This window comes from Sorghum bicolor, chromosome 1, assembly GCF_000003195.3.
Source record: "Sorghum bicolor cultivar BTx623 chromosome 1, Sorghum_bicolor_NCBIv3, whole genome shotgun sequence".
Lineage (NCBI taxonomy): Eukaryota > Viridiplantae > Streptophyta > Magnoliopsida > Poales > Poaceae > Sorghum > Sorghum bicolor.
The window spans coordinates 26,144,426-26,152,634 of NC_012870.2; positions in this window are offsets into that span (position 1 = coordinate 26,144,426).

Here is an 8,209-nt window from a genome sequence, read left to right on the forward strand (position 1 = left end):
TGCCCGAACCAGGATAAATCCTTGTGTCTTTTTGCATCACCATCTTGAAAAGGGAGCACACATACAAGTTTTACTCGTTGGTGTGACCCCCCGGGACTGCCACAAGCTCGAGGACTGCCGTATATTGAAGAAGCACTTCGACGGTCTAGGTTTCAAGAAGGACGACCAGAAGAAAGAGAAAAATGGCAACAAAGGGGACGACAAAGACGACGAAGGTTTCCCAGCTGTCCATGACTGCTACATGATCTACGGTGGACCCTCGACGCAGCTGACCGCAAGGCAACGTAAGAGGGAATGCCGTGAGGTCTTTGCGGCAAGGATGGCAGTGCCCCAGTACCTCAGTTGGTCGAGCACCCCCACCACCTTCGATCGAGACGACCACCCCAACAAGGTAGTCGCCCCTGGCGTCTACTCGCTCGTCGTCGACCCCATCATCGTCAACACCAGGCTCTCGAAGGTGTTGATGGACGGCGGCAGCAACCTAAACATCATCTACCTCGAGACCCTCGACCTTCTTGGCATCAACAGGGCGCAACTCCAACCAAGCGTCGGTGGCTTCCATGGTGTCGTACCTAGAAAAAAGGCGTTACCGGTAGGTCGAATCGACCTACCAGTCTGCTTTGGCACGGCGGCCAACTTCAAAAAGGAGACCCTCACCTTTGAGGTGGTGGGATTCCGAGGCGCGTACCACGCCATCATCGGGCGCCCGGGTTACGCGAAATTCATGGCTATCCCCAACTACACCTACCTGAAGCTGAAGATGCCCGGGCCAAAGGGGGTCATCACCGTCAGCTCCTCCTACGAGCACGCGTACGAATGCGACGTCGAGTGTGTCGAGTATGGGGAAGCTGTCGAGAACTCCACCGAGCTCGCCTCGAAGCTCGAGGCCCTGGCTGTGGAAGCCCCAGAGCCCAAACGTCACGCGGGCAGCTTCGAGCCAGTGAAAGGAACGAAGAAGATCCCGCTCAACCCCGACAACTCCGACGGCAAGGTGCTGACGATCAGCGCCGACCTCGACCCCAAATGGGAAGCCGTGCTCGTCGACTTTCTCCATGCGAACGCCGACATGTTTGCATGGAGTCCTTCGGACATGCCAGGCATACCGAGGGAAGTCGCCGAGCACTCCTTGGAAATTCGAGCCGGTTCCAAGCCAGTGAAGCAGCGGCTGCGTCGCTTCGACGAGGAGAAACGCAAGATCATTGGCGAGGAGATCCACAAGCTTTTGATGGCCAGATTCATCAAGGAGGTTCATCATCCCGACTGGTTAGCAAACCCTGTACTAGTTAAGAAAAAGAATGGGAAAATGAGGATGTGTGTCGATTATACGAGTTTAAATAAGGCATGTCCGAAAGTTCCTTTTCCATTGCCACGTATCAATCAAATTGTTGATTCCACTGCAGGATGTGAAACCCTTTCTTTCCTTGATGCATATTCCGGTTACCATCAAATAAAAATGAAAGAGTCCGACCAGCTCGCGACATGTTTCATCATGCCTTTCACGATGTATTGTTATGTAACCATGCCGTTCGGGCTTCAAAACGCGGGAGCAACATACCAGCGATGCATGCTCCACATGTTCGGCAGACATATAGGGTCGACAGTCGAGGCATACGTCGACGACATCGTCGTCAAGTCAAAGCAACGAGGGGATCTGATTTAGGACCTTGAGATCGCTTTCAACTGCTTACGTGCCAACAACTTCAAGCTCAACCCTAAGAAGTGCGTTTTTGGCGTGCCTCGAGGCATGCTCCTAGGTTATATTGTTTCCCAATGCGGCATCGAGGCCAACCCTGAGAAAGTCTCGGCCATCACAAGAATGGGGCCGATCCGAGACGTCAAGGGTGTGCAGAAAGTCACGGGATGTTTGGCGGCGCTGAGTCGTTTCATCTCGAGGTTGGGAGAAAGGGCGTTGCCGCTGTATCGGCTCTTGAATAAAGCTGAGCGTTTCTCTTGGACCCCGGAGGCCGAGGAAGCCCTCAACAACTTGAAGAAAACACTGACCTCTACACCGGTCCTGGTCCCTCCTCAACGCGCAGAACCTCTGCTTCTGTACATTGCCTCGATGACCCAGGTCGTCAGTGCGGCGGTGGTGGTTGAGAGGCAGGAAGAGGGGCATGCGCTACCAGTCCAGAGACCAGTCTATTTCGTCAGTGAGGTACTCTCAGAAACCAAGGTGCGGTACCCACAGATCCAGAAGCTCATCTACGTCGTGATCCTCGCCCGACGCAAGCTGCAACATTACTTCCTCGGCCACCCTATCAGGGTGGTCTCATCCTTCCCCTTGGGTGAGATCATCCAAAGTCGGGAGGCCATGGGAAGAATCGCAAAGTGGTCGATCGAGCTCATGAGTGAGACCCTCACTTATGCACCCCGCAAAGCCATCAAATCTCAAGCCCTAGTGGATTTCGTCGCGGAGTGGACGGACTCCCAGCTCCCCCCGGCACAAGTTCAAGCGGAGCTATGGACGATGTAATTCGATGGATCCCTCATGAAGACAGGAGCTGGGGCACGTCTGCTATTCGTCTCGCCCCTGGGCGTTCATATGAGGTATATCATCAGGATACATTTTGAAGCATCCAACAACGTCGCGGAATACGAGGCCCTTGTCAACGGTCTGAAGGTCGCCATCGAGCTAGGAGTTTGACGCCTCGATGTTCGGGGTGACTCCCAACTCGTCATTGACCAAGTGATGAAGGCCTCCAACTGCCACGACCTGAAAATAGAGGCGTACTGTAAAGAGGTACGCCGACTCGAGGACAAGTTCCACGGTCTCGAGCTCGTCCACATCGCCCGACGCTACAACGAGGCGGCCGACGAACTCGCCAAGATTGCCTCGACTTGAGGTACGGTCCCGCCTGACGCGTTCTCGAGAGATCTACATGAGCCATCCGTCAACTTAGGCTCGGGGGCTAGCGTCGAAGCCGCCCCCACCCAGCAAACCGACATCGTCGAAGCGCTGCTAGCGGCAGCCGAGGTAATGGAGGTGGAGCAGCGGCCCAGTCGACCGTTCGACTGGCGCACACCGTTCCTCGACTGCCTGATTCGTTGCGAGCTACCAGAAGATCGATCCGAGGCCCGTCGTATCACTCGACGGGCCAAGTCATATGTGATCTACGACGAAGGCAATGAGCTATACCGATGAAGCCCGACAGGAATCTTACAACGCTGCCTCACCATAGAGGAAGGCCGAAAGCTCCTCGAGGATCTACACTCGGGGGCTTGTGGTCACCACGCTGCTCCACGGACCCTTGTAGGGAATGCTTTCCGACAAGGCTTCTACTGGCCAACGGCCGTAGCCGACGCCATCGAGCTCGTGCGCTTGTGTCATGGGTGTCAATTTTACGCCAAACAAACGCATCTTCCCGCCCACGCTCTCCAGATGATCCCCATCACGTGGCCGTTTGCGGTGTGGGGGCTCGACCTAGTAGGGCCTCTACAGAAGGCAGCAGGAGGGTACACCCATTTGCTGGTAGCCATTGACAAATTCTCCAAATGGATCGAGGCTCGACCCATCACAAATATCTGCTCCGAGCAAGCCGTCCTTTTCTTCACCGACATCATTCACCGGTTTGGGATTCCCAACGTCATCATCACCGACAACGGCACTCAGTTCACTGGCAAAAAGTTCTTGGACTTCTGCGATCAACATCATATCCGTGTGAACTGGTCTACAGTAGCCCACCCTCGAACTAACGGCCAGGTCGAGCGTGCAAACGGCATGATTTTGCAGGGGCTCAAACCAAGGATCTACAACCGCTTGAAGAAATTTGGCAAGAAATGGGTCGAAGAGCTCTCTTCGGTCCTATGGAGCCTGAGGACGATGCCGAACAGGGCCACAAAGTACAACCCATTCTTCATGGTCTACGGCTCTGAGGCCGTGCTTCCAACAGACCTCGAGTATGGGTCCCCTCGACTCAAAGCATACAACGAGCAATCAAACAAGGAGACTCGAGAGAATGCGGTCGACCAACTCGAGGAAGCTCGAGACATAGCCCTCCTCAACTCTGCCAGATACCAGCAGAAGCTTCGACGCTATCACGACAAGCACGTGCGCAAAAGGGATCTGAACGTGGGCGATCTTGTCCTGTGGTGGCGGCACAGCAACCAAGGATGCCACAAGCTGACTCCGCCCTGGGAAGGCCCATACGTGGTGGCTGAGGTCCTGAAGCCAGGGACATACAAGCTTGCAGATGAAAAAGGGGCAATCTTCACTAACGCATGGAACATCGAACAGCTACGTCGATTCTACCCCTAGAATTTCAAAGTTTTATGTTCCCATGTACATTCTGTACCAAGACCTTATGAATGAACACATGAATGGATAAGATCTTTCCCTTGAGTAATTTACATTTTTCATTGGTCAAAATTTTGACGATAAAAGGGAGTACCAACTATGACCCATCATAGTTGATACCCCCTCGGGGGCTAACAGGGGGGTGCCCCCCCCCAAGTGACGAAAAAACCAAGCGGTTTTTTCTTTCCTATTAGTGAACCTCGCACGATCGAGTAGTAGAGGCACCTCGAGCCCCTCAAGGGCCAAGAGACAACGAGCCAGATGACTCCTACGCCCCCGGGCTATGGTAACTCTACTCGCTTTCTCACCCTCGAGGCAATCGAGGCCGCCTTAACCAAAGGTCAAACGGGGAATACAGACATATGCAGAAAAGAAAATGAGGGAACCTCGAGCGGAAAGACAGACAGACATTCAGAAATCTTATAAATTACTTTAAAAATATAGTATCACTTAAAGACAGAGTAATAAGTACTATACAAGGGGACTTCACACCCAAAGTAGGCTCGCAGACCTCAATCTACATCTCGGCCCTCACCACCATCGTCCGCGCCCGGGCTAGTCTCGGGGGGAAGTACTTCCGGCTCGAACAACTTGGCCAACCACTCCCCAGGGACTTCCGCGTCGTCGATCAAGGTGTGGAGCCTCTCCCCATTCTCCTCATCAGTCTTGGAGATGTCGGTGACGAAGCCGTGGGACACCACCTCCATATCGTATGAAAAGCCTGAGCAGACTACCGCCATCGCCCGCTTCACTCCGATATGAAGGGTGTCCCGCACTCGATCCCTCAGCGTTGCGCCTAGGTAGCACAGCTGATCGACCAGTGTGTCGCCTCGAGCCTCCTCCCTCGACTCGTCCACGGGCTCGAGCTCCCAAGAGGCTGAGAGATCACCTATCGCCGTCCGCAGTCAACGGTTCAAAGCGACCTCCCCCTCGAGCTGAGCCTTGGCGGAGTGGGCCTCGACTTGAGCGGCGAGCAGCTCATCTTTAAGCCCTACAAGGACCGACATAGAGAAATTATATAACACAAAGCACACCTCTGAAAGGAAACTCGATAATAGAAACATACCGCGAATCCTCTCCTCCAAAGCCGTATTCTCGCCAACCAAGTTGGTGTTGGCCCTCTCGATCTCCTTGTTGGAGCGTACCAGCTCGGTGTTGGTGACGCACAGGTCCTCGATCACCTTGCCAGCCTACACGATGGCTCCATCTTTCTCCAACAATGCTCTCTTCAGATGGTCGACGTTGTCAGAGAGGCTGCGAGATCGAGTCCGCTCCACCTTGAGATCCTCAAGAGCCTTCTTTTTGGCCTCCTCCGCGGCGCTACGGGCAATCTCGCCATTTACGCACTCCACCTTCATCCTTTGGAAGGATTCTCGGGCGGAGGCAAGGTCAGTCTTGAGGAGGCCCTTCTCCTTGTCCAGGTCAGCGGCCGCATTCTTGTAAGACAAGGCCTCATCCCGGACCTTGGACGCAGCCTCCTCGACCATCATGGTCCGTTCCCTCAGCAGCGCGGCCTCTTCCACCGCCTTCCTCGAGGCCTCTCGAGCCTCAGCCAGAGCAGCCTCCCTCTCTTTCTTCTCCTCCTCAAGCGCCAAAAGCTCCTTGTAGGCCTTGAGGAGCTTCTCCTGCGACTCCAGGAGTTGGTCCTTGAGAATGGGGAGTTGCTCCCAGCCGCCTCTCGTCGCGTGGATGAAGCTTGACTTGATACGGGAGGTCTCTTTCAGATCCTACGAACCAGTAGTTAGATAGTAAGAATATAGAACCAAAACGCCCTATAGCAACTAAGATCCCAAAGACACTTACAAAATAGGCCAGACCAAGCCCGTTGTGGACGACATTGGACAAGAGCCCCACCACGTGCTTCATCTAGAGGCAAAGCTCCTCGAGGTGTTCCCACTTTTCGGCCTCCTTCCGATCATCCAAAAAGATGTTAGGCTCGGACGAATCGGTGGAGGCCCGAATGCGCATCCGGTCAGGGCACCAGTTCTCCATCTCCTGGTCAGCACGCGCCTTGACGCCCCAGATGAGCTCTTCGACGGTCTCGAGTGACCCCCGGTGGCGCAAGAACAGGTCGACGAGGGAGGGGAACCGCCCGTCGTCATCCACCGTCTTCCAGGTCCCGGTCTCGCTGGCACCTCCGCCGCCCGACGTCCTGGCCTCGTCTTCCTCAGTGGGAATGCGGTCCTCCCATGACCGACGCTCTCGAAGAAATCCCGGAGCAATCCCATCCATACCGTAGATCGTACCCCTGATCTCAGACTGAGGGTCGACCGGGGTGCGCATCATACAAGCAAGTGCCACCACGCCGTCCGCCAGCCCCGACTCAGCTGGGATCGAAGCGGGCGCTCCCGGACGGAGCCACGCCGGGGTCGGAGGACCATAAACCGGCAGACTCTCCTCCCCATTTCCAGACTCTTGCGGCGCTGGTGGCACTGGCTGGGGCGGACTGTGAGATGGTGGCTCGAGCAGTTCCTCTAACTGCTGGCACCTCCGCTGCTGCTCCTCCTGGAGCTCCCGCAGCTCCTGTTGCCGGTCCTGCTCCAGCAGCTCCTCGAGCTAGGGACCTTCTGGTTGATGCCCCTCCTCTCCTGCTTTCTGCTGCGGCTGCTGCTGCCCCTCCTGCAGCTGTTGTCGCGTCTCCTACTCATGCTCCTCCTCCTCTCTCTTCCTCTGCTCCTCGACGGAGCGAAGCCCGACAGGCCAGGGCGTCCGCTTTGCGACGGGAGAGGTCTCGACCTCCTTGTCCATAGGGCGGGCGTCCTTCGAAGACCCGTCGCCGCCGGACCCATCACTTATGGTGATAGGATTCCCCACGACCCTAGATCGGGGAGGCTCGAGGGCTCCCTCCTGCTCTTGGGGGCGAGGTGCCTCGACCCGCTTCGGCGACGGCGGGGTGGACTCCCCTGTCAATGGGCGAGGCGGGGCGCTCTCGGCACCAGTCGGCGGCCGAGGGTCGGAGGAGCCTGTAAGCACTCAAAGGAAAAAAGTCAGTCGTCATGATGATCGACATAAAGACAACACAACCCCCATAATGACGGGAATGAACCGCTAACCTGATTCTTTGGAGGCCGCTCTCGCCTTAAGCCTTTTGGCCATCGAGGGTTGAGCCTGCTCGAGCGCCCGCTTCAACCTGAGGAGAGAGGAACGGGCATGAGAGAAGCCATTACACGAGAAAATGCAAAGACATGGGAAGATGAGAATCATAACGTCGAAGATCCTACCCCATAGGGAGGACGGCCCGCCTGCCGGTACCTCGACCGGCAGGCCTCGAGCCTCCCCGCGTCAAGGCTCCAGGCCCCTCACGAACGGGCGTAGGCCTCGGCTCGGCATCCCCCGCCTGACGAGCGCCAGGGCTAGCGCTCCTGCGGCTTGCTTCCCCCTTGCTGGAGGCCACGGCGCAGCCACGGGTCAACGGCCCCGTCGCCAGGGACTTAGCCCGGTCGCCCGCCTTTGACGTAGGGGGAGGTTGAGGGCGCGGGACGGTCCGACCTTGCGCAGGCGTGGGAGGGGTATTAGCATGGGAGCGGCGTGGGGATGACTCCCTCTATTTCCTCTCGAGAGATCCGCTGGGCCCCCCTTTGGGGCTCCCGTCCACGGGGCGTCGGCGTCGGTCCGAGGCGGACCCTCTGAAAGCCCTAGTTTGGTTTTGGATAATTGATGAAACCCTAGTACTAACCTCTATACTAAGTGTGTGTAGACATAATGAGGTTGGTACATGCCAAGTGATGGAGCAAGTGATGATCATGGTGATGACCACAAGGTGATCAAATGCTCAACTTGGAAAAGAAGAAAGAGAAAAACAAAACCCTATGGAGATCAAGGCAAAGGAATTGCTTAGGGTTTTAGTTTTGGTGATCAAGACACCATAGAGGGTGTGATCACATTTAGGATAGATAGCCGTACTATAAAGAGAGG